Source organism: Arvicanthis niloticus, chromosome 16 (genome assembly GCF_011762505.2).
Source record: "Arvicanthis niloticus isolate mArvNil1 chromosome 16, mArvNil1.pat.X, whole genome shotgun sequence".
NCBI classification, from domain to species: domain Eukaryota; kingdom Metazoa; phylum Chordata; class Mammalia; order Rodentia; family Muridae; genus Arvicanthis; species Arvicanthis niloticus.
Genome location: NC_047673.1, coordinates 71,866,489 through 71,893,762, shown reverse-complemented (window position 1 = coordinate 71,893,762; position 27,274 = coordinate 71,866,489). Strand labels below are relative to the sequence as shown.

The following is a 27,274-nucleotide window of genomic DNA, read 5'->3' as shown; positions in this document are numbered from 1 at the left end:
TTGCCCTGGTTCCTGTTGATCCCAGGCCTTCAGATTGTCGATCTGTGCATGCTCTCTCAGCAACTCCAGGTATGTAGTGATAAGCTTTGCTGCTTCTCAGTGGATGGTGTCCTTTCCTCCCTTGTCAGGCTCGGGCTTGTCTTTGGTTAGGATATGTTGTTACTTTGCCCAAGACATTAGTCTCATGGTTATGATTATTCTGTAAAAGTTCACAGTGTCATGTAATGGGGTCATCTTTAAGCAGGAGGAGAGTACTGGTCCTTACTAGAGAGTAGGTAGCTTCCACAGGCTCAAAGTAATCTAGGGATCCAGGATGTTTAGGTACATCCATTGAAATGCTCACATGCCATGTATTGGAGGCTGTGAAGTCCACGCTCAGATGCCAGGAAAGAAGAGGACCTTGGGAGGATAGGAGGTTGAGGAGACTGTGGGGAGCACAGCCAGCTAACACGTTTATATTTACCAAATGGACTGCTAGGCAGGCAGGTACAGTTACACACTTCCGCATATGCTGACTCATGCAGACTATGCACAGGCAAGCACAGGCACACACATAGGCCAGCACACAGGCCACACAGATGTAGCCACACAGGCCTACGGACAAACAATACAGGCAGGCTGGCAAAGACAGATGCAAAGGATTCAAGGCCTCCAATCTCAAGGTCATCTATATCGAAAGTGTCATTCTGACAAAAATAATTAAATAACATATTACACCACTGTTTATTTTGGGGTTCCCCAGGCATCCATTGTCAGCAGTTTTGTGATGAATCATTGTCCACTCCACCATGTCCAGTGTCAGCTACATGTAAGCCAACTCATACCTGACACCCATATCAGCACCATGTTGTCTAAACATAAACTGGCCCTTACAGTTTCCAACAAAAGCCCATTCTTTCTCCACCAGGTCCCTGGTCTTGGCATAGTTCTTTCTACTTCATTATGATTTGTAGCCTCTATAAGTTAGAAAAATAACTGCATCACATTCTGGGAAGTTGGCCTGTGTTCTGTGGAGTTAGCCAGCATCCTCTCAGAGCTTGGGAAACTGCTTCCTGGTGCCAGTGACCTTCATGACCTTGAACACATTGACGCACTCTCACCTATGGTGATGATGTCACTGATCTCACAGCCCTGAAAAATGGGAACAGGTCCAGAGACTCTTATGGCACTTCTTAAAGCAACTATACTTACGGATGTACCAAAGATGGTACATCAGATGAATGACAACAGTTCTCAGCTTCTTTATGTTGCTCTCCACACCAGACAGGATCTGCCCTCAGATGGAGTCCTTACCAGTGTAGGCCACCGACCCGACTCAAGATGGTGCCGGCCTCGGCCTCTGGTATCGGCTACTAGTAAATAGTGCACTGCGCATGCGTCAACTCAGTTTGGCGCCAACCCCTCCCGAAAGGGGTATGCTAATGAGGTACCACGGTCCTGACCAATTACCCCCTCCAGGGCGGGGTATGCTAATGTGGTATGCTAATGAGGCACTGCAGTTCTGACCAATCGTGCACCTCCACGCGCTCACACCCCCCCATCCCCCCACCCCGCCCAGGGCTGAGTGTATATAAGCAGCTTGCCCTGGGCATTCGGGGTCTCCTCCTGAAAACTAAAAGAGCGCTTCTGCAATAAAGGCTGTTGAGAAGGATCCGGTTGTTTGTGTCTTCCTTGCTGGACGAGTGGGTTGCGACATACCAGTAAAGAGTTTCTTGTCTGTGTAGGAGCCATTGATGGTGCTGTGGGCATCTTGAAGCTAGATGTTCTTGTAGCAGAGGGAGCCTCTCCTTGACAGTTCCTCCCAGTAGAACCTGTTTCTTCTTTCAAAAGGTTGTGGTACTTTTGATAAGCATGCTCTGAATTTCTGCCATCCTTCCTGGCATCATGAGAAAAAGGCAGATATGTCTACTGTAAGGTAGCCTCTGTTGCCCTGATAATTAAATCCCTAAGTCTGTACCTAGCCCCAGCTTCCCTTTTCTTCCAGATGTAATAAGAGTCTTTTCATGTGTTTCCAAGGAGGTCTTCTGGCTTGGACACCAAGTTCTTCATTGCTGATTATTCTTTTTCAATACTTCATTATTTTTCAAAGTAATAATTATCCCTACCAAAAGCCACCCAAGTGCAACAGGCTTGAGTCCCTCCACCCAGTTCTCAAAAACCTGATATATCACACCTTCTAGTATATTCCCTCCCACCAGAACACTATTCCAGTTCACCATCAACCAGAGTTTAAGGATCTTGCTGCTACCTTGTGCTAGGGACTGTCAGAGCTTTGCTTCCTGCCGTTGATGGTCCTCTGGACTAGTTGGATTGTAGATGACCTAAATCCAAGCCCCACCTTAGCCTCAGCTTTCTTGGAGCCCTGCTGGTACCCAGTGTTGTGCTCCCAAAGAAGCAGATGCTGATTTAGTGCAGAAGTCTGCTAGGAAGTGCTCTCTGGATCAATATCAGTGAACAGGCAGGGAAGGAGGCAGAACTTCATCAAAGTTGGTTAGACCATAGTGCCATTTGGTGATGCTCAGTGGGAGTGTCTGAGTGGGGTGATTATCCAGAGCAGTCTCAGGCTGGGGATAGCACTGAGCCTTTGAGTGGCCATAGTGACTTGTGGTTGAATATGGGTTCTCCTAGAAGCTGACGTGATCTTACACAAGATAAGCCATTGGTTCTCAACTTGTGGATCATGACCCCCATGCGGGTCAAACCACCCTTTCATAGGGGTCACCCAAGACCATGGGGAAACATAGAGATTTACATTACAATTCACAACAGTAGCAAAGTCATAGTTATGAAGTAGCAATGAAATTAATTTTATGGTTGGGAGTCACCACAGCATGAGGAACTGCATCAAAGGATCACAGTATTAGGAAGGCTGAGAACCACTGCTAGGGCAATTCCCCAAAGAACCAACAACTTAGGGCTGTACACGCTTAAGCTGGAGGAATAGTCTTCAGTCCTAAAAGAGCAGCTCCACAGAATCAGAGCTAGCTGTCTATCCGACAGATCAATAGACCTGGTCCTCCTACTTCCTGCCCAGTGAGGTACTGCATGGTACTTCTTCTGTCCACAGCACTTAACATCTTCTAACACAGAATATAATTGACCTGTGTGTCATATTTATTGTTCACTATCATATTCCCCTGTTAAAATGTAAAGCCAGGGCCTGGAGAGATGGCTCAGCAGTTAAGAGCAGTCACTGGTCTTGCAGAGGACCTGGGTTAATTCTCCGCACCCACAGAATGGCTTACAACCCTCCGTAATTCCAGTCCCAGGGAATCTGATGCCCATTTCTGGCCTCCATGTGTCCTGCATGCATGTGATAAACATGCATACATGTGGCAAACACATAGACATGCAAGCATATATTGCACATTAAAGAAAAATAAGTCTTTTAAAAAATGTAAAATCAAGGGAACAGAAATTTCTATTTTTTTTTCTAATGGATGTATCTTAAGCATCCAGAAAAGGTTCTGGCACACAACAGGGGTGGAAAAGAATCAATGATAAAATCAATAAATAATTAACTCTTGGGATGCCTGTGAAGGGTAAACTGCTCTGATAACTGAAGTACTTAAACAGGGCTGACATAATAACTACTGTGTGATCTGTTCACACTGTGTTTACTCCTGGTCCCACAGACTCAGTTTACTACAATGAAATAATACAGTCACAAGCCTAGGACAGGTGCAGAGAGAGCAAGGAACAGAAACAAACAGTTGCAGAGGACATGGAGAAATCAGAGCCCTCAGACATCGCTCCTACATTGGGAACTGGAGAGGTGGCTAAGAGGTTAAAAGCATCAGCTGCCCTCACAAAGATGAGTTTTCAGCACCTACAGTGCCCTAGTAACCTTAATCCTAGGGCCAGGGGTCCCATGTCCTCTTCTGGCTCTACCCACACAAGGCACCCCCATGGTACAAAGGCATAGTTGCACACGAAACACTCATACATATAAAATAAAAATAATTAGTTTTAAAAGAAAAAATTTGGCATTTCTTCAGAAAATTAAACCAGGAGTTACCAGACATGGCCTCCAAAAAAACAAGTCTTTAAAATATACTTAGTGAAAGGAGCTGGATGTGAAGGTCTCCTACTGTATAATTCTATTTATGTGACGTATGTCAAACTATATGACATATATATGAACTAAATGACATAGTAACTATATGAACAGACAGTGTTTAAGTGTGCAGGGAGGAGGGGCTGGAGTATAGTTCAGAGGTGGAGTGCCTGTGTCTGAGGCCCTGGCTTTGGTCTCCAGCCCCACCCATCCATACACACCAAGGAGAAAAAAGGGGAAAAATTGATGGTCCTAGGGTGGGGGATAGGGGTAGGAAGTGACTCCTCATGTGCATAGGTTTCTTTCTGTGGTGACAGAAATGTTCTAAAACATTAGAATAATTTTATTAAATCTGTGAAATATTAAAAGCCACACTGATTTGTACTCTTTAAAACCATCCATGCTTGGGCTGGGAAGCATGAAGATTGAAGTTCCGATTCCTAGCACCTATATAAATCTTGGACAGAAGTGGGCTTGTGATCCCAGGAGTCCAAAAGCGATCCCCGGAGCAAGCTAGCCAGTATCAGTAGCTCACACCTGCAATCCCAGCGTTGGGGAACTGGAAGGAGGAGAATCAGGAGTTCAAGGCCAGTTAACAACACAGCAGGTTCTGGGCCATCCTGAGTTATGTGAGACCCCTGACTAACAAAGAAGGATCACCATTACCCAGTGTGTGGTAAAACACAGACAGGCTGACTCTCAGGTAACTCAGAGTCCGTAGGTCAGGGAGGGGCTGTGAGTCTTAGGCTCATCAGGAGATTCTGATGATGAGCCAGATTTGGGAGCCTCTGTTCCAGTCCAGCCTCCCACCCAAGGCAACAGCTTCCCGGCCAAGAAGTTGGTTGACTCAACCTTTCCAAGAAGCATTCCCAGGCTCACCTCATCCCCCTCGAGGAAGGTGCTCCACCCAAGTGCCTCTGCTTGTTCATCAGCTGTTCTGCCTATGCTCTGTCAGGAATTGTCAGCTCCTATTTCCATCCTCCCCACACGGACACAGGGCTGAGATGTTGGAAGCTCTTCGAAGAAGGGCATCTACTGCCTTGTGAGTGACCTTTTGCTCCCAATGTGAGTTTCATGCAGAGGACCCTGCATGTCTAATGACTGGGTAATGAGCGTCATCAGAGCCATAATTCACTCACTATCAAGGTGTGGCAGGATATTGCCAGAACAGCATTTGGTACAAAGATTTTGCAATAGGCAATATTTATTTGGATTTTAATTTAAAAATATGTCATATGTTATGAGTGTCTTGCCTTCATGTATGTCTGTGCACCACATGCCTGCCTGGTATCTAAGGAGGCCTGGAGAGAGTGTCAAATCTGCTGGAACTGGAGTTTACCAGTTGTAAGCTGCTGTGTGGGTGATGGACACTAAACCCAAGCCCTTTAGAGGACTTAACCTCTAGTGTTCTTAACCACTGAGCCGTCTCTCCAGCCCCTTACTTTGATTTTAAATTTGCTATTAATGTTATTATGATGCTATTTTTTCAAGGAAGTCTTGAACTCCTGGGCTCACCATCCTCATGTCTTATAGTGTCACAAGCAGCTGGGATCAGGCACACCCCCACACTACACCTGGATTGTCCGGCTGGTCTTTGGAAAAAAAAATTCAAATTTGATAGATGCATGAGCTCTGAAGATCAGCCTGCCCTTTGGAAAGGCTGGTCAAACTGTTCTCACAAAAGCATCTTTTAGGAAGATGTATCATTTTCTGGAAAGTTTCCATGCAATTCTCTGGAATAGGAACAGGTTTTGAAGCTCTGTTGTATGCATGCATGAGAGAAAAGTGAAGTCCAGGCCAACTGTTTCTAAACTCTGGGTTCACCCAGACAGCAAGCTGAAGGCGAAGGATCGTGGCTTGTCTCCATCCTACAGTGCCTGCAGCCTCAGGCATGCCCATTTGTGACACAGTATCTGACCTTACACGGTTGTGACTTGCCCAGTGAGTCGAAGGGTGCATGACAGGAATATCTCTGGTAGTCATGCACATGCTGAGATAGCCAAAAATAACTTTTCTACATTCTTAACTGTCCCCATACCACATGTATATGTCCCTCACGTCAGCTGGATCCCCAATGCTCCCAAGGCTGTTTCTATGTCACTTGGCATAAAGAAAGTGATGAAGGGGGAATTCGGGAGTGGAAAAGAAGTCTCGGCTAGTAAAAATACTTTACTTTTGAAATTTTACAGAGCCCTGTAACCATGAAAGCACACAATAAGCTCCCCTCAGAGCCGTGGAGAGGGCAGAGCAAGTCCCTCCACAGTAAATGCACATCTACCTCCAACACCCATTCACTGAGCATCCAACGTGTGCCGGGCTCCAGGGATACAGAACTCAGCAACACCACTAAAGCCCATTCATGAGCTCATAGCCTCATCTTAGTAAGGACAAGGAATGGCACTTACTGCACGGACTCTCAGTTGATGTTTCTGAAATGAATTAATGCCTGATAGGCCAGATGAAACATTGCAGAGCCCAAAGTTGTCTTACCACAGAGGCTTGGTAGGTCAAAAGTGAAAACACAAATTACAAAGTTGTCTGTGGGGTGACGGGTGGGTGGACCACCTGCAAGACTGCTCTTCTCATGGGCATGGCACCACACTTTCCCAGGACCAGGAGGACTGCTGTTTGGATGAACGTTACCATTGGCAGAGGACCTGAGGTTTCCTTCATTCTGGAACTCCATGAGCAATGCAGAAGCCTTTCGCCCATGCAGGCCAAGCTCAGATGTGAAAGGCAAATGCTGGTGAGCCTCACAGGTCCAGCCTCACAGGGGCCTTCAGCTTCCCGGACCACTCTAGCTGCTGTCTGGCCCTGTCAGGTCCTCACCTATCATTCTACTCATCCTGCTGAGAATGGCAGCCAAGTTCTCTGGTGGGTTCTCCACGGCCACCAGTCTCTCCTACTTCACACAGAGACTGAGGCTTCATTTTACACTCAGTCAGCAAAACTGCAGATTCGCCTGCAAATCTCAGTTCAGCCTCTCCTTTGCTCTGGGACCCTTTCTTTACATCAGTTACAAACTGTCCCCAGTGGGGCTGGAAAGGTGGCTCGGTCAGTAACACGGTTGCTGAGGAAGACTGAGGACCTAAGTCCAGATCTCCAGGACCCATGTAAAAAGCCAGGCATGGTGGCCTAGGATCCTAGCTCTGCGGAGGCAGATATGAAGATTCTGGGGCTGCCTGGTAGGCCAGTCTAGCCAAAGCAGCAAGCTCCAGGTTTGAGAGAGCTTGCTTGCTTTCATGAGTTCTCCAGAGAACAGGTATGAGAAAGAGGTTGGAGGTGGGAGAAAGGAGAGGAAAAGAGAGAGAGAGAGAGAGAGAGAGAGAGAGAGAGAGAGAGAGAGAGAGAGAGAGATTATTTTCTTTTTAAAAATATGCATATCAACAGTACCTATTTATGGATGGACATTAAATGAGATAGAGCCAGAGGCATACCTCTTAGGCACACTTGCCTAGCATGCACCAGGCACTGAATTCCATCCTCCACCCTCCCACCCCTGCCCCCAGTAAGGGGCTCAGCACAATGCCTGGCTCAGGAAAGGTTCTCTAACGGTCAGCCTACTGTTCCTTCCTCCAAGGCTGAGTGAGCCACTTCCTCTGAGCTTGCCTTTGCAACTGCACTCATTGTCCGATGGGCTCTCTGTGTCTGCTTCTCACCTTTGTTTTATAGCTCATGCCCCCCTCACCAAACGCGCTCCCCTGCCCCCCACTTGTCAGTTATTCTTTCTCTTAGACTTTCTTTCTTCAGACAGATCTGTAACTCACTATGCAGTCTGAGCTGGTTTTAGAAACACAAGGCACCCTTCCAGCCATAGCCTCTTGGACAGACTCACTTTTTTTTTTTTTTTTTTTTTTTTTTTGGTTTTCGAGACAGGGTTTCTCTGTGTAGCCCTGGCTGTCCTGGAACTCACTCTGTAGATCAGGCTGGCCTGACTCACTCTATTTATTTATTTATTTATTTATTTATTTATTTATTGTTTATTTTTGCAATAGTGTCTCATGTAGCCCAGGCTGGCCTCAGATACATCATGTAGCAGGAGCTGGCTTTGTATTCCTGATCTTCTCAAGTCCTGGGACGATCAGTTTGCGCCCCCACCCTGCCTCTGTATTCTGTTTTATTCTAGACAAGATCTCATATGTCCCAGGATGGCTTTTATCTCACTGTCACTAAAGATGACCGTGAATTTCTGGTCTTCCCGTTTATACTTCCTAAGTGCTGGCATTATTTGGGGTGTTAGGGACTGAACAGGACAAACACTCTACCAACTAAGCTACAATCCCAGCCCCTAAGCATGCTCCAGCCTCTTCCTCCTGCCCTGTCCACCCACTACTCCACAGCTGGCCGTAGCAAGTCTAACCTCCCCAGGCTTACTCCAATAGTAACGGCGCCTTTCTTCCTGTCCTCTCTCCAGTCTTTTCTTTTCCTATAGCCTGTGTTCCTTTGGTTTTTGCCCCCCACATTTCCATCTTCTTCTTGGATGCCTGTGTGAGTTCCTCCTGAGTCTCTTCCCATTCCTATGAGCGTGCTCTGCCTCCTGTTCTAGCCTAGTCTAACTTCTGCCTGGCTCTCACATGATTCTCCCAAAGACTCAGTGTCTCCTTTACCACCGGTGCTGAAAGAAGTCTTTCAGAGCGTCACGCCCTGGCTGGTCCTCTGTGTTCCAGACCCATGAATACTGTTCTCCCTTTACATCCCCAAAGGCCTCTCGGTCCACAGGCTCAAGAATAAGCTCCTTGTCATCTTCCTCCAGAAACCAGTTCTCCTTTGAGTGACTCTCATTCTTGCCTTAGTTGTCCAAGAGGAAGCTTCCTATCCATGCCTCATGTGGCCAGTCACTGAGTCCGGCCACCAACTAGCCTGGTTCCGGTTCCGTCCACAGAGTTTATTCTCTCTCCTCACAGGCCTCCCTTCCCGCTGACCTACCTGCCTTCCCTTCCTGTAGGCTACACCGGAGTGCTCCAGAGAAGCCTGATCCACCTTTTGTCATCTACACCACTCCCCTCACTCCAGGCACACTGCCCTGCTTGGAGCAGTCCTTCTGGCCTTTGTGCTTCACTCATTTCCTACAACAGCACTTGCTACACTCACCACCATCTTAACACCTCCTGGGCTGGCCTACTCCAGTCTGCAGGGAGAGAGGGGACTCAGGCCCTTGGTCACTGTATCTTTAAGGCTTCTGCATTCGGAACGTGTTGGATACAGACACGCTGGACTGATTCTGCCACGCTGGCCCCACTGCCCATCATCCTGGCCTCTCAGTGGCTACCCCCAAAGTTCTTCCACTGTTAGCAAAGCCTTGACTGTGAAGGGAGCAGGGAGCTTGGGGAAGAGCCTGATATCAAGTCTACCTGCTGCCTCCCCCACCCGCTCAGTGTCTTTGAATCACTTCCTTCCTTCACCTGACAGAAAATTTATTTGTCTGAACGCTTCCCCTGGCTAAAGTTTTACAATGGAGCAATACAACTTGAGAGGGGGTGCTATACAGAGAAACCCTGTCTAGAAAAACAAAAACAAACAAACAAACAAACAAAAAAACCAACTTGAGAGGGGGCTCTTTTACGCCTGTTTATTCCTAAGACCGTGTGAGTGAGTCACTAGTTATTGTAGGAAGGGAACTCTCCTCTCCTTCCTCTTCCCCTCCTCTCCTCTTTTTCCCCTCCCTCCTCCACCTCCCCTCTCCTCTTCCTCTCTCTTCTTCTTCCTCTCCTCCCCTCCTCTCCTCTTCCCCTTCTGCTCTTCCTCCTTTTATAGTTCTTCTTCTCCGTCCATCCTCATTCTCTTCTTCCCTGTCTTTATCTTTATCCTTTTCTCTTCCTCTTCTTTTCTCTTCTTCTTCTTCTTTTTTTTTTTTTTTTTTTTTTTTTTTTTTTTTTTTTTTTGCCAAGGAATGATACAGCCAAGAAGACCCCTAACAGGTGCCAACACCCTGATAGTGTTCTTCTCAACCTCCAAAACCATGAGAAATACATTTCTTCCCTTTACCGCTGCCCAGACTGGGCATATTCTGTTGCAGCAGCAGCACCAAATGAACCAAGACTGGAGGGGTCTCATTCTTGGAGCCAAGGTTAGTCCTACCATTGAGCCCCCTTGATCCTTTGACTTTGGGAGACTCACTATCTAGCCATCTCCCACCAAGCGCTTCCTCACTGTAGCGGGGTTCCTGGATGCAGGCACACAAGCTCAGTCCACCTCTACATTTTTTTGGCTCAGTTTTTTCCTGTTTGCAATAGGTAGGCTTTTAGTATGCTAGGCTAGATCTACCATGAGCTACAGCCTCAGCCGTTCTTCACTTTTGAATGTGTTTTTGGTGCGGGGCATTGAACAAAGACCTCACCCAGGCTACACGCATTCCCCACCACATCCCAGCCCTCTTCTATCTCAAGCTCATCTTCACACCACCTCTTTATTTATTTACTTCTACTTTACATGTATGTTTCAGTCACATGCATGCATGTACATCACGAGTGTACCTGGTGCATTCAGAGACCAGAAGAGGACATCAGCTCCTTTAAAACTGGAGTTATAGATGGTTGTGAGCCATCACGTAGGTGCTGGTAACTGAACTCAAGTCCTCTGGAAGAGCAGCAAATGCTCTTAATCACTGAGCCCTTTCTCCAGCCCTTCCCACCCAGTCTGGCCTCCTGTACCCGCCTTGTTTTGACTGGCAAGCCCTTAACAAGATTCTCCATTACACTTCCAACTCCATTGCTTATTGTTCTGGTTCGCCCTCTAAGGTCACAAATGTTGGAGCCCAGTCCTGGGTCCAAGACTTTCCCAACCTCTGAGCTATCACCTCCACCACTGACAGGGTTTATTATAGCCCTGTCCTGTGTGCTGCCTTGTGCTGGGGAAGCAGTCACCAAGAACTTGCCCCTCAAGTTGGAGGCGCAGCTAAGGTGAGCACACACGAAATAATGCTGAGCAGCAAGTGTGAAATATGAATCCTGAATCACGTGGCAAAGACTGGACTTCCATCAGGAAGTGTGGAAAGAGCAAGGCCAAGCATTCAGAGAGGCCTTCTATTCTTTTCTCATTTGTCTTACAGGAGATCAAGCGCAGGGCATGGTGAATAGCAGGTAGGTGCTCTACCACTGTGCCCGGAGTCTCCAGGGAATCCTCGAGTTCAAGGTATTCTCAAGGTTACTGCCTTGTGATGAGCAGGGATTTGGGGGGTGGGGGGGATGGGAGGTGGTTGGGGGTTTGAGTGGAGGAGGTTGGGTTAGCGGTGGAGTTAGAAGCACCTATCAGGCCAGATCCATACAAAGAAAAGGGATCTAGCATCCAAACCACCCCTTAGTGTTTTCTTCATGCTAAGGTGTAAATGAGTGAGAAAATCCAGTTCGGATTTAAAGTTGTATTTGCACCGTACACAAAAAGCTTCAGTTCATGGGAGAGGGTTAAGCATTTAACCAGAGTCAGAAAAGAATATTGTTAAAAAAAATAAATAAATAAAAAAATAAAAGGTGTATCCCTCCTCTGATTGTCCAACTTACAAATTTTTACCAAAGAAGAACCAGGCACAAACATACGAGCTCTGCTGTGCAAATATTTTCCTTGCCAGGAGATAAGAACCCGGCCGCAGCCCGCCTCAGGCATATGGCCTACTGTCCTCTGTGGGTTCTCAGATCAGGCTTAATGTCCATCTCTGTTGCTGTCTTGTCCAAGTCGTTCCTGTTATCACAACAGTCTCTTATCAGTCTTTTTGTTATTGGTTCTTTTAAATGTTGAGGATTAGATACAGAGAAGCACGTGCTCTACCACTGAGGTGCACCGCCAGCCCCATTTATGAACTGTGCATTTTATTTTAATCATGTGCATGCGTAGGGGGTGGGGGCACTGGCTTGTGGCACCCACATGCCACAGAATGACTCTGGAAGTCAGAGGACAACTTGTAGGAGTCAGTTCTCTCCTAACACCATGTGGGTCCTAGGGATAGAACTCAGGTCATCAGACCTGGTGGCAAGCCCCTTAACCCACAAAGCCATCTCAGAGATCTACTTCCCCCTCTTTCTACTACTCCTCTTCCTCCTCCTCCTCTTCATCCTCTTCTTCTTCCTCTTCCTCTTCCTTTTCCTTTTTCTTTTCTTCTCCTCTTCCTCCTCCTCTTACTCTTCCCCTCCTCCTTTTCCTGCCTTACTTTGTATAAACCTGTTCTCCCAAGCATGTTGTAAGTAGTAACAATAACAGATATTTACCTGGTGTTTACTGGAGCCAGACTGTGCTTAACAAGGCAGAAGGTGAGGGCTGGGAGGAGAAGGGCGAGAAGTGTCTATTAGTACAGTGATGGTTTGCAATGTATAATCCACAGCAACACTGCTTGCACTGTGATGCAGGACTGACTTCATTTTCAGGGTCAAAGACTTCCAAATCACTGCAAACCGACACTTTAATGATTGCTAGAAGACTTTCAAACACTCTCAGCTCCTGTGCCCATCTCGCTGCAGACTAAAGATGAGTTGTTGCTGACCAGCACAGCCTAAGCACTATATTTTGAGAAGCATTAACAAACATTATCAGCAAAAAACAAAAACAAAAACAAAAAAAAACCCAACAACAACAACAACAAAAAAACTCTGCATGCCTGTAAATTTTCATGTATTTAGTAAGTATGTGAGAAGTGGTTACTATGCAGCAGGTGCCAAGCTTGGGGCTACAGTTCAGGTAGTAAACAGGAACATTTTCACCTTCACAAACATTCTAGAAGGTGAAGCAGACTTGAGCAATACATTATGAAATACTTTTTTAGGTAAATGCTAAAGGAAAGGTAAACGTATTTAGGGTTTAAACTAACTTGAGAGGTTAGGGAAAGCTTCAGCTTTATGCTGAAGAATAAACAGAGAGTGAAAGAGACAGAAAAGGAAAGGATGAGGATATAGGTCATGTGCAAGGGCCCAGAGGCAGACAGATGGACAGACACCTAAGATTAAAGGGACAGTGCCCCAGTGCCGGAGGCTATGTAAAGGCCACAGCAAATACTTTGCAGATTATTTGCAAACTGTTATGATTTGAATGTCTCTTCTCAAACTCATAATGAAATGTAATTTCCACTGTAACAGCATTGAGATATAGAGCCTTGGGCTAGAGAGATGGCTTGGTGGTTAAGAGTACTTGCTGTTCTTAAAGAGGGCCTGGGTTCAGTTCCCAGCACTCATGCCTGATGGTTCACAACCACCTAGAAAACTCAGTTCCAGGGAATTCGATACCCGCTTTTTGCTTCCTAGACATCATACTCATGTACATACTCACATATAGATGCACATCCATACATATAAGTCCTGGAAAAGATATAGGATCACATGATGGAAGGAGAGAAATGACTTCTACAAGTGGATCTCTGACTGCCACAGACATGTGGTGGCACATGTGCCTCCCAGTATGCCAATAACTGTGTAAATGGAGGTTCTAAGGGGGCGACTGATGCCGTTCTCCAGGAGTGTGTACCTGCGACTTTGGTTCACACCTCTTCTTCTCTTTCTCCTTCTCTCCTCCACTCCCTTCATGCCTGCACAGAGGCCCCTCCACCCTGTTGAGTCAGTACAAAGGCCTCACTAAATGCCAGCACCTCGTTCTCCAACTTCCCAGCAACCAAAACCATGAGTCAGACAAACCTGGGTAATTTAGCATTTAGCTGTCCATGGACGTCTGTTATGCCATCAGACAAACGGACTAAGACAGAAGCTATGGAAAGTTCCAGAAGGGCTTTAATCAAATGACTGAAATGCCCGTGCCCTTTTACTTGCCCATTAATCTAAACAAACAATTTCTATAAAGGCTTTAATGGAGAATTAACAGTTCATTACAAAGTACTCAACAGATGAGCAAAAGGTTGGGGACCATTCTCTTGTGGCCAGCCAGGGTTGTGATCTGGTACATCTAGAAACCATCACTTCCGAGGTGGTCAGTACGTTTCCCCTTCTGTTTCTTCCCCCCAACCCCCGTCACCTGCATACTAGCTAAGGACCAGCCGCTGTGAAATGTCACTAGCAGAACCGCTTAACAAGGCTTCTTCTATTTGGGTCAAGCTAGCAATATTCCCAACTAAAACTTACTTTCTTTTTTATTGCTCTTATCCTGTTAGCTTTTATGATGCTGGGAATGAAACCCAGGGCTTCATGGATTCAGAAGGGCACCGGTCTACTGAACTTGAAACCCTAAAAATGACTTTTCAAGCCTTTGGAAAGTGATCACGTGACACAGTTCAGGCCAATAAGAAGATAGTAAGAATCTTTCCTTTCCTCCCCCCTCCTCCTGTCCTTTTTCCCTGGCATTTCCCCCAGGCTGACCCAAATTCCTAAGAGCCCGCCTGTGACCCTCCTGCCTCAGTGACCTAAGTAGCTGGATCCTATTGGACACTGCCATGCCCAGCTTCAGGGAAAACGTTTGTTGTCCACATGAAAGGAGACCATGTAACTGATAGACCCCGCTGTCCTTCAATCCTACATTAAGAATCATTTGTATGCCCTAGAGGTATACAAAAGACTGCACACACACAAGGACAATACCTACCTGGTAAAGGTGTGGGGCAAGAGACCCCGAGTTCTGATGGATTGGAAGCAGAGCCTCCCACACTTCCAAACGTATTATGTGATAATAATAAGCCTCTGAAAGTCTGATTGTCTGGATTTTCAACTTGAAAATCATTGAGCTGTCCAGTTGGAAAGGGATGGCCCACAAAACCAGCTCGACATGCACAGCACAGCTTCCTCCTGCTGTGGCTGCTCCTATCTTTGAGCATTTAGATATTTCAAAGGAAAAAAGGGCTTTTCTTTGACTCTGACATCCCTTCTCCCTTCTCACCAGGCGTTGTACTGGGCCAAGTAAGCCCTGGCTCCGTCCTTTGTCTCCTATAAGAGGAAGGGCAAGTGGAGAGGCTCCTGGTGGAAACTGCTGATACACTACACCACATCAGAATGTGCTGTTCTCATTTATTTTTTAATACAAACCCATTTTCTGCATGTGGGCACTGGCAAAGAATTGATGGTTACGAAATATTGGACAACAGCGGTTATATAGGAGGTGACACACAGCAGAGGAATCTTGTCTTCAAATTACACAGAATGCAAAAGCCACCGTGGTTCATGACGAAGCGCTTACATTTTTCCACGCTTACCCTGTGGGGCTCCAGTGAGAGGGACTGTGCTAAGGGACTGTACAAAAGTACCTGGCAGAGTTGTGTAAAATGTGTGTGTGCCCCTGGGAAGGTGCTTATAGTCACTGCTGCCTGAGGCCTCGTGGGGCTGCTATATTAAGAACCAAAAAAACTAGACTTTGGGGATGGGGTTCAGGAGGGAGATATCAGAAAGTATGCAAGCTACAGACCCATATTCAGCCACATAAGCAGAAAGGGTGGGATCAAAGGTCATGTTTTATGCCAAGTCCATGTGTTACAAGCCAAAGGCTTTCTAAGATTATAAGCTTGTCTTGCAAACAGAGAGCCTCTACTAAAAATAATTTCATTTGATCAGATGAAGCAGAGAGAATATGCCTGGATGGTATTTCGAGGACAAAGAATCCAAACAGAATAATCTCTCAAGCCTACAAAAGGGCCCTGCAAAGGACTATCAAAGGAAAGATGTCTTAAAGGAACATGTACACTCTTCGGGGAGCCGATGAAAAACAGAAAGCAGTGCATAATGAAGTCTTCTTGGTTTGTAATGAGGCTAGAACTTCAATGATTGGGGCCCATGAAGAGCTCTGGAAGAAGTATTAAAATCTCCGTGACCTTGAAGTGGCAGCTGAAGAGTTTAATGTATGTACATTTTCGGTCAGTAAATTTTTGTAACATCTGGAGTGTGATTAATACCCAAAGAGGTTTAAGAATTTCTAATGACGCTAATAGCTATCGGGTGCCAAGGAACAAATGGCCAGCCACTTAAAGCCTCTCTTGAGGCGGAAATGAGCTTACGGCCACATGTAGTCCCTCTTGGAAACTGTGGTCAATTTTCCATACTATAGTTGAGCTTTGGAAGCCAATACTTGTTTCACTGACTAAAATAGTTTTCTTGGAATTTCAAAAATATTTAAACATCTTTGGAAAGTCTTAAAACATTTTAAACACAATTTGGACACAAAAAGGAATATTATAAACACATACACAGTAAATGCTATTAGGGAAAATTTTAAATTAGCCTCAATTATCTAGAGAGTAGTATAATTACTATGTCTTCATTCACTTCATACTTCCTGAATTTATAGTAGACACTTTCTATATATTCAGGAAACTTGTTAACACTGACTCTGGGTCAGGGAGATGGCTCAGCAGGGAAAGGCTCTGCGATGGTTTGAATGGTAAATGTCCCCATAGTCTCAGGTTTTGAATACCTGGTCCCCAGAGGAGGCAGTGTTTGGGTAGGATTAGGAGGTGTGACCTTGCTAGAGGCACTGTCTCACTAGATGCTGGCTCTGAGTCTCAGAGCCACTGCTTCCTACTGTGGTCTAGGATGTGAGAACTCTCAGTATCCTGTTCCAGCTGCCTCCTTCTGCACTTCCCCACCATGACAGACTCTTACCCCTGGAACCCAGAACCCAAACAAATCCTACATTTTATAAGTTACCTTGGTCATGATGTTTTGGGGTTTTGTTGTTTTGGTTTTTGGGTTTTTTTTTTTGGGGGGGGGGGTCTCACTATGTCCCGAAACTTGCTATATAGACCAGGCAGGCCTCAAACTCACTAAGATCCCCCTGCCTCTGCATGGGACACTACGTCTAGAAGTCATGCTTGATTCTAGCAATAGAGAAATAACTAAGACAGGCACTATGCAAGCCTGGTGACCCAAGCGAGTCCTAGAAACCACCAAAAGGTGGAAGGAAAAAAACAACTCCACAAAGTTGTCCTTCGTCTCCTTATAGGTGCTGTGGCACCCCCCCCCCATGATAATAATAAATTTAAAATCTTAAATAAATAACAAATAATACTGACTTTCTTTTATTGTGCTGGGCTTGAACCCAGAACCTCATTCACGCTGTGAAATTTCTCTGCCACTGAGCTGCAGCCTCGCCTCGAGAATACTTTTAAGAGAAGAAATATTACAAGAGATTCATTTTAAAACAAAGTAGCCTTCTGCAGAGGGAAAGGATAGATCAGACTCTGCTCTGCTATGAGCTGGCTTGGGGACCTTGGCATCAGAACTATGCCTTTATATGATGCATGAAATCGTATATAGAAGCACTAAAAGGATCTCAGTAAGAGCTGATGGCATTAACTAGCTTGAGCCATGCTCCATGCTCGATACAGTATCCAGATAGTCCCAGGCGCAGGAACCTATCCTAAGGAGAGATTTACTTGAATTTTAAACTACCCCCAAAACAGGGTAACAAGATCCTCACAGTTCCAAAGTGCAGGAATTCTGGATACCCTCAAACTCCATGAGTTCCAAGGTAATCGAGAGGCTGCAGAATGAGTAATGTACCTAAAGTCACCGAGTATTTGTGCTTCGGATCCAATCCGGCTGCCCTGCCCCTCCCACTGGTTTCCAGACAGATAAAGAATGCGAAGCCCTTGTAACCATTTGTTAGGGATTCCCAGGCCTGAGGTCAGGGGCAGTGGTGTGGGTCGCAGCAGCTGCCATTAACACAGCTGCCAGCTATGAGCCCCGGCAGAGCTATTTCAGGTCTACTGAGTGTTCCTTGCCTTGCCGGCAAAGCTTCAAGAAATGCTTTGAACTATTCAAGGACGAAAGCCCGGAACAGCCTCGGTCCCTAGGCAGTTCAGCCTTCTGCTAGTTTGACCCAGGTAGGTTTGTTCCTGGTGAGGAGGGCTTCCGGTGTCTGCAGGCTGTAGTTGTTGGGGAACTGATACATAACCATCATTCCTTCAAGTCCAAGCCCTTTGAAACGATTTTTGCCCTTTTCTTTTTCTGGTAACCAGAGCTAAATGTCTAATATTAGCCCTTCTCCTGCGGTGGAAGCCGCCGTGTCTCATGTGTTGAGTTTCCCTTTTCTGAAATACTTGAAATTGGAAATATTTGCATTCTTTTGTTTTGCTTGTTTAGATGGGGTCTTGCTTGTGTCCTCTAACTAGAGGATCACTTTGACTTCCAGGTTGAGACCAACCAGGGTAACATAATGAGATCCGATTTAGAAATAAAGTAAGCCTGGAGTGGGAGGTGGGATGGGGCACATGCCTTTGATTCCTGCACTTGGGAGGCAGAGGCAGGCAGATCTCTGTGAGTCCAAGGTCAGCCTGGTCTACAGGGTGAATTCCAGGATAGCCAAGGCTACATTGAGACACCCTATCTTGAAAGACTAAATAAATAAATAAATAAATAATAGGGTGGTGTGATCTCATCTCTAGGGAGGTAGAAAAAAGATCTGTAGCTCAAGGCTGGCCTTGGCTACTTTAAGAGTTCAAGGCTATCCTGGGTTACATGACACCGTCTAAATGCTACCAAAAAGAACAACAAAAAAGAGACAGGACAAGTGTTTCCTTAGGTGAAGGTGCCCACCACCAGGTCTAATGACCTGAGTTTGATCCCACACTCATGATAGAAGAGAACCAGTTCCACAGATCTGTGATGCACATGAGAACACACACACAAAATTAAAAAAAAAAAAAAAAGGTTTAAAAAGAAAGTAAGGCCGGGTGGTGGTGGCGCACTTGGGAGGCAGAGGCAGATGGATTTCTGAGTTCGAGGCCAGCCTGGTCTACAGAGTGAGTTCCAGGACAGCCAGGACTACACAGAGAAACCCTGTTTCGGAAAAAAAAAGAAAAAAAGAAAAAGAAAGAAAGAAAGAAAGAAAGAAAGAAAGAAAGAAAGAAAGAAAGAAAGGAAGGAAGGAAGGAAGGAAGGAAGGAAGGAAGGAAAAGAAACAGATCAGGCAGATGTGCCCAACTTTAATCCTATCACTAAGGAGGCCAAGGCAGGCAGATCTCTGTGAGTTCAGGCCATCCTGGTCTACAAAGCAAGTTCAGAGGGCAGACAGCTGCACAGTGAGACCTTGTTTTGAAACAAGCAAGCATGAAGGAGCTGGGTAATGGTGGTGGGGGAGAATAAGCCAGGAAGGCTAGAAAGATGGAAGGGGGAAAGAAGGAACGAAGGAAGGGAGGGAGGGAGGGAAGAAGAAAAGAGACAGACAGACAGACAGACAGACAGACAGACAGACAGACAGAAAAAAGAAAAGAGTTTCTTTGTATGTTTCTTTTGAGGAGTTTCTTTGTAAAACCCTGCCTGTTCTGGAACTCCCTCTACAGAGCTGACCTGGAACTCAGAGATCTGCCTGTCTCTGCCTCCCAAGTGCTGGGATTAAAGATATGTGCCATCACCGCCCAGCTGCATTTTGAATCTCAAATGCAGGGATGTAGAATATGGTGATGGCTGACAATGATTGTCACCTGGTCTCACATTGTGCTAACAAGTTCTAGGCTCCTGTGTTACTGTTTTACAACCTCATGTGTAGAGTGGTTATCACCACAATGCAGTGTACTGTCCCCAAAGTCGGTGCTATGTCACAGCTACCTTGTCATGCACGTAGCACCCTGAAGTAACTTTTGTTTCTCTGAGTAAAATCCCTCAGTGATTGCCAGTTTCCATAGGCAGACCTGTGGGTCTTCCCAGACCAGCCAGAGAAACTACTTTCCTAAATTCTCTTCCCTTGTTTCCACTCTCCGAATCCAGTAACCCTACAAGCTTGTCCAGGTGATTCTGAGTCCAGATTTCAAATATGCTTCTTTTTCTGCCGCATCCCTAAAGACTGATGAAGTGTTAGCCTCCACCCTCCCCTGAAAGTAGTAAACAGAGGTCCTTCCAGCATGACAAAAAGATAGGATGGGATGGAGAACAGGCCAGAACCATATGCACTGAATTTTTTAGTGTAAGAAGAACCCTACATGGAGCTCATTAGTCATTTATCATGCGGGCAGCCCCGGGCAACAGCTGACATGTGCAAGTGATGCCCTGCCTGTTAGCAGACTGTTGGGACATTCGACGCAGCCCAGTGTGGCAGCCCAGTCCTCTGTCCTCCTCCACCCCACCCCCAAAAACCTGTTCTCAGCAAACATATGGGAGCCATTCGGGGACTTAATTCTTCCATCCTGGTGTCCGAGGCACGTTGACGGTAGGGGATTTACAACAGCCCGAAACGGAGCGTTTTGTTTTCGTTTGGATTATTCCAAGTTTTGGGGCTTGTTAAAAGTTTTTGTAACCACATAAATATTTATCCGGAGATTTCGGTTACTACATAAACATAACAAATATGACTCTGGCCCCCAGTGCTGTAAGTCGCACAAATGTCCTTCCAACTCAGAAAGAGGGAAACCAATAGAAGCCCTTGGAGCCAATTATTTTTACCATGAAATATTTTCATGGCTATTTTTATACCAGGCTTTTAAAATACCAAAATATATTTGTCCTTGACTGTATATAGCTATCCAGACCGCACTTACTGTCCATCTGCCAACTTATTTAAGCATGTCCCTGGATCGCAGAGACACAGTAGGAATGGGGAATGGTGCAGCACACGGCTGCACCTTTATAAATACATCCAGGTCAACAGCTGGAAGCCTTGGATAAAATACTACTGCTCTGAGATCTGTCACCTCTGAAGGCAACAGATATTCCTTTGTATCCAAATGCCAAAGCTTTACATTTGTTAACAGGTTCTAGTTGACGTCGGTGCTCGGTATTCAAGAGCTGAAATGTTTAGTGCTGCATGATGATGGTGATGATGGTGATGGTGATGATGATGATGATGGTGATTAAAGGCAGGGTCTTTTGTATTCCTGACTGGTCTTGTATTCACTATGTAGCCAAGGGTGACTTTGAACTTCTGATCCTCATGTATCTACCCTTAGAGAATTCAGACTATAGCCACATCTCTATAACTAGATTACATGGTACTAGAAATCAAATCCAGGATTTCATGAATGCCAGGCAGCCAGTGGACAAGGGAGCTACATCCCCAACCCACAGCCATCAGTTAGTAAAGAGAAATACTCACGTACTCAGACCAGAACACATGTTCATGAAAAATATGGTAGAAAAGAATACTGTGCGTGTTGTTTGTTTGAGTCATTTTGCCAGTACTTCGGATGGAACCGAGGGCTTGTGGGTAATAGATAAGGATTCTACCCCCACGCTGTACTCCTGGTCATTCATTTTTTCCTTAACGCCTCCATTTTCGACAAAGTTCATCTTCTCCACTTAACAGGTGAAGTCTGGGTGTGCACACATGGAGTTTGTGTTCTACGGAGATTCCAGGGTCCTCATTTTCTACTTACAAAGGTTATACACATAACGTTGATGTTGGGGGAAGGCACCTGGCATAAAGCTCCACTCAGCTATTGACAGTGGTTGATCCAAGAAAAAACCAGCTAGTTGGAGGTCCTTCCTGCTCCCTTCCTTGATCCTGGCCTGGATACTTCTTCCACATTTCCTCAGCTCCCTGCCACCACAGCCAGAGGCTACAGTAAAGCAGGCCCCTGTGTTGAAGAACAGTGATACAGGTTGAGTATTACCTGGTGTTTTTGTTAGAACGCTCTTAGCTCCAGCCTGTATGCAAGTCAATATTGAACAGTAATGGATGAATGACTTGTTCCACTTTTTCTAACATGTTTGTTGAGGAAATAGTTGAGATTTCTGATATTCTTTTTGTAAAAGTTAAAATTATTTATTAGAGGAGGGGTGGAGGGGATATGTGTTGCATTGCTGACGTGCAGGTCAGAGGACAAACTGTGGGTGTCGGTTCTCTCCTCCTAGCATGTGGGTCCTTAAAGTTGAACTCAGACTTGGTGGCACGTGCCTCTATTTGCTGGGCCACTTTGTTGGCCTAAATTTCTGAGTTTCAAGCCCAGAGACTCAGTTCTAAGTGGAGATGCTCAGATATAGAAGATACAATGGTAGGTTCCTGCTTATCCTTGTTCTTCAGTACTGACCTAACAATATTTCCTATAATTTACAGAGACTGTAAGTCCACCACCTGGTGCAAAGAATTTGAAATATTCTCACATCTTTCTCTACCAGCTAGACACTCATGGTCAGAAACTAGCAACTGGGTTGTCCTGGCTGTTCAGTGGTCATACACTCAAATCCCTTCACATCAGTGCTCAGAAGGATGGTAAGAAACAGGTCCTCCCGTGGCCCCCGCTTCCCTTCCTCCTACAGTGACTTAGTCAATAGTTTAGTGCTCACACATACTCTTGTTCCTCAGTTCAGCCCTGACAAAATAACTGGTATGCTATGCAGAGGAGCTGCAGAAGACAGGAGCACTGAGAGGCGCGGGGCTTCCAGCTCACTGGGGCAATGGAGCCTTTAATAGAGCCAACTGAGGTCAAGGTACCTTGTGGTAAAGGGACTGAGGTGTCGGATGACTTTGGGAGCCAGGTAGCAGAGCAGCCTGGGAATAGACACCAAACACTCTGTGTGGCATGTGGCCACATATAGACCTCAGTGGACAGACCTCTCCCCTTCTTCAGACTTGAGGATAAAGAGAAAGAAAGCCATTCATGTAACTGAGCTAAAAGTTTGAACAGAAACGAAAACAAGTGCTGACGCTGAAGATTTCCCATCCAGCCAACAAAATTCCCCTGGCCTGCTATACATGGGTAACTTGAGTCCTGGAATTCTAGCCTCGGTTAACCCAAATCCACAAATCTGCTGGAGCGTAGGAGCTTAGCGAGAGCACTGTTTTTCTATTCTCTTCTGTCCTGAGCCGACCCACCGAGTTTATTTCTCCCACAAGTTTAACCCTCTGCATGGTGATCACTTTTTGGCAGATAACCCAAAATAAACAAATGAGCTAACCAAACAGCCAGATGTACAGAAAGACAAAAGAAAAAAAAAGGGGCGAGAATTTCTGTTTGCTTGTGTGTGCGTGTGCATGTGTGTGTGTGCGTGTGCGTGTGCGTGTGCGTGTGCGTGTGTGTGTGTGTGTGTGTGTGTGTGTGTGTGTGTGTGTTTGTATGTGTTTTAAATCTCTAACTGGTCTGGAAGCTCTCCTGGTTGCTCTGTGTAGTTGCTACATTTTATGATGCCCAGATATTCTTCAGGTATAAAACAGTGCTGCTTCAGGGCTAAGGAGAAAGCTCAGATGTTAGGGGCAGTTGCTCTTGTAGAAGACCCGGGTTCAGCTCCCAGCACCCACAAGGTGACTCCAACCATCTGTAACCTATTTCCCAGGGGTCTGATGTTCTCTTGTGACCTCTGCAGACACCAGCATCCACATGGTGCACATGCAGGCAAAACACTCATGCACATAGAATAAAACGGAACCTGCTGCTGGTGTGTAAAGCCCCCGAGGCCCGAGTGTAAAGTGTTTGGACAGTTTGTGTTGCTCTTGGAAGACAGTGGAACCTTTAGGAGGAGGAGCTATGTCAGGTTGCTGTACGAGTGTCCCTGAAGGGGACATTGAGCTCCTGACCCCTTCTTCTGTCTCCTTCAATTCCCTGACACCATAAACTGAAGCCTCCCTGTGCTGTTTCCCCTTGCTACCTACCATATGTTACAGGGCCAATAGCAATGAGCCAATGAACCAGGAAGTCAAACTTCCAAAACTGGGAGCCAAAAATCAACCTTTCCTTTATTTAAACAGCTTTGTGTCAGGTATTTTGCTGCAGTGAGGAATCATGACCAATGTTAGTTACAAAACAAAAACACATTAAAGGCTACTGGAATAGCTGACTGATATTTTTGGAGAAGACATGAGGCCTTGGGTTCAACCTCCCACCCAAGCCCCATGGTTCAATGATCCTGAGTTCAAGGCCAGCCTGGACTTCAAAATAAGATCTGTCACAATTAAAAACTAATAATAATAAAAACAAAAGCAAACAAAGATATATGGAAGAGAGGCTGGGAACATAGCGTAGTCAGTAGAGTATTTGCCTGGCATTCATGAAGCCCTGAATTTGATCCCCAGAATGCAGAAACCTGTAATTCCAGCACTTGAGAGATGGAGGCAGGAGGACTATCCTCAGCTACTAGCAAGTTTGAAGCCAGCCTGGGCTACATGAGACCTTGTCTCAAAAAAAGAAAAAGAAAATATGGAAGAAAAGTAGCAATCTAAATGCATTTCTCCCAGCAAAATCCAGGCCTTCCAGAAGCTTCTTGGAAAACAAGGTTTTATTTTGTGAGTGTGTGTCTACACACCCAGAGTGTTGACTCTGGTAACATAAGAATATTGCAAGTGGCATGAGGGAAACTCAAGAAAATAAGGATTCATTTTTAGCTCTGATCTTTATTTAAATTATAAAGAGAGGAGAAGGAAAAGAAACATGATTGGCAATGAGGAACATTGGGTCCTTGCTTGACATAAAAGCATCAGAAAGAAAACCAACTGCAACCCTCTTATTTCTCTTGAACCAGAATGATGTTGACCAAAGACAGGCATGAAGGGCACAAGGCAGGCTTCTTAAGGACCAGCTCTGGTTCTTCCTTACAGTCAGGTGCTTGAAGAACATTGCTCTAGGGGTCTACAGTAGAGGTAGTGAGCCTTTTCAGAGATCGAGGGTGCTGGCTAATCTTATGTTAAATTGGCACTACCTTTTTAGTTATCTGAAAGAGGAGAACCTTAATTGAGAAAATTCTTCCATAAGACCAAGCTGTAAGCCAGGCAGTGGTAGTGCAAGCACTCCCAGCACTTGGGAGGCAGAGACAGGTGGATCTCTGAGTTCGAGGCCAGCCTTGTTTACAGAGTGAGTTCCAGACAGGGCTACACAGAGAAACCCTGTCTCAAAAAACCAAAAAAAAAAAAAAAAAAAAAAAAAAAAAAAAAAAAAAAAAAGGGCTGGAGAGATGGATCAGTGGTTAAGAGCACTGGCTGTTCTTCCAAAGGTCCTAAGTTCAATTCCCAGCAACCACATGGTGGCTCACAACCATCTGTTATGGGATCTGATGCCCTCTTTCTGGTGTGTCTAAAGAAAACTACAGTGTACTCATATACATTAAATAAATAAATAAATCTTTAAAGAAAAAAAAAGCTGTAAGGCATTTTCTTAATTAGTGATTGTGGGAGGAGGGCCTACCCCACTGTGGGTGGTACCATTCTTGGGTTGGTGGTTCTGCGTTCTACAAGAAAGCAGGATGAACACGCTATAGGGACAAGCCTGTAAGCAGCACCCCTCCATGACCATCAGCTCCTACTTCCAGGTTCCTACCCTGTTTGAGCTCCTGTTCTGACTTCCTTTAATGATGAACAGTGATGTGGAAGTGAAAGCCGAATAAACCCTTTCCTCCCCAACTTCCTTTTTGGTCATGGCATTTAATTGCAGCAACAGAAACCCTAACTAAGACATCAAGCCTTAGGTTGGGCATGCTGGTTATGTGTCTCTGGACTTCACGAGATCATAAATTCCAAGCTGTCTGCCCTGTATGTCTTGCCATTGTACAGGCTGACATCCAAAGGGGTTCATGCCAACTGTTTCCATGCTATGCCAAGGCAGGGCAAAAAATGCAGAGATGCCTCAAACTGGGATCAGCTAGAAAGCTTTATCTGCTATAAAAAAGAGAGGGGAGCTGACAGAGAGAGCTGGAAAGCCAGGAAGGGATGGATGCTCTGAGAAGAAACCAGGTGAGAAAAATGGGTGTCTGGCTCAAGAGTGGATGGGGGCCAAGGTCAACAGACAGAAATACTCACAGCTACTTGATCACAGTCGGCCTACACCATACTGTCAAATGTGATCAAACATTTCATCAGGGCTAAATGACGAAGCTTGTACCTCAGAGCAGTGTTCTAGAAACCAGCCCCCTGACTTGAGGGCGATGGGGAATATCTGGAGGAAAATCAGGACAATTGTGAAAACAGTGGAGAGTCATAGTCAGAGTAAACAGGAGCCCTGGACCCCAGATCCAGCTTTGCTACGCACGACTCCTTATCGTGGATAGATAACACGGCCGTTTCCTTTTCCGTAAACTAAGGCAACCATGTCATTTACTATATTCTTCAAAGAAGAGACTCTGGAGTTTGTCAGGGGACCTAAGCTGGTTTCTTTAAGAAAGCCAGCCAAGCCTATGAGGCAGGAGAGATGGCTCAACAGCTAAGATCCCTGGCTGCTCTTGCAGAGGATCTGGCAGCTTACAACTGTGTGTGTAACTCCAGCTCTGGGGATTCAATGGCCTTATACAGACATACATGCAGACAAAACACCAATGCACATAAAATGAAAATAAAAATAATCATTTGTGAGAGAGAGAGAGAGAGAGAGAGAGAGAGAGAGAGAGAGAGAGAGAGAGAGAGTCAAGCCTGCATGGGTCCTTCTGCTGCCCTTCTTGCACCAAACACAGCCAGTTCCAAGTGTCTGTAGGGAGGGAAGAACTTTCACGTGTGTCTCTTTTCTGTGGAAAACATACCTCCAACCCAGACTTTACTACCCAATGATTACCAAGGCTTCAGATATTCAAATGTATCTTCTCTGTTCCCAAAGGATACAAATCTCAGAACTAATTCCTAGTGAGCCCCAGACTTCCCAAGTCTAAAATTCTTGGATTTCCTGCTTTTGTTAGAGTACAGGGTTGCAGGCCATTGAGGTGGCGATTGACTGGAGACCCAAGTCACAGTCTGTAAGTCAAACTGGTCCCACCAGATGATCACTTGTGTGTCACACAGCCCTGCAGGGATCCAGGCCTTTGCTGCTTTGTTCCTCCACCATCGTTGTGTTATCCTGGTCTGTACAAAGAGGTCCAGGCTTACCATGTAAGTTCTCAGCTTATGGGCAGATGGAAGCTCGAGAGAAGATTCCTGCAAGAGCAATTTCTTCTTAAACAAATGGTGTGAAAATGGCATCTATCACTTGAGCTCCTGGTACACAGGAACCCCAGCTATACAGCCACATGGAACTATGACATGGGGCGGAAGTGAGGTCTCCTGCTGGGCGGTGAGATGCTGGCTAAAGTCCATTGCTGTGAAAGAACCAGGTGCTGATCTGGGAAGACAACCCCCAGTCTGTCACACTACAGAACTAGATGACTACACCAGTTTGCCCAGGGCCTTGATAGGCCTTTGAGCAGACATCAACAATGGGAAAAGAAGAGGGGAGGGGAGGGGAGGGGAGGGGAGGGGAGGGGAGGGGAGGGGAGGGGAGGGGAGGGGAGGGGAGGGGAGGGGAGGGGAGAAGAGAAGAGAGAAGAGAAGAGAAGAGAAGAGAAGAGAAGAGAAGAGAAGAGAAGAGAAGAGAAGAGAAGTTAAGTTGTCAGGAGCTGTGTGAAATGTCTATCAGGAAGGAAGTATAAACCATCAGCAAACATCAGCCTGCCTTTCCTCCCTAGCTACGGCCCTGACTGTTTTAAG

The 27,274-nt window shown here is 45.8% G+C and overlaps 1 long non-coding RNA gene across 1 annotated transcript; it reads right to left on the bottom strand.

Moving 5' to 3' along the window:
• Positions 1–11,348: 11,348 nt before the first annotated feature.
• Positions 11,349–14,863, bottom strand: LOC143434627 (uncharacterized). Its single transcript, XR_013104251.1, has 3 exons — positions 14,567–14,863; positions 12,256–12,304; positions 11,349–11,731 (listed from the first exon to the last, which is right to left on the bottom strand). It is a non-coding gene; the product is annotated as an uncharacterized LOC143434627 (long non-coding RNA).
• Positions 14,864–27,274: the final 12,411 nt, after the last annotated feature.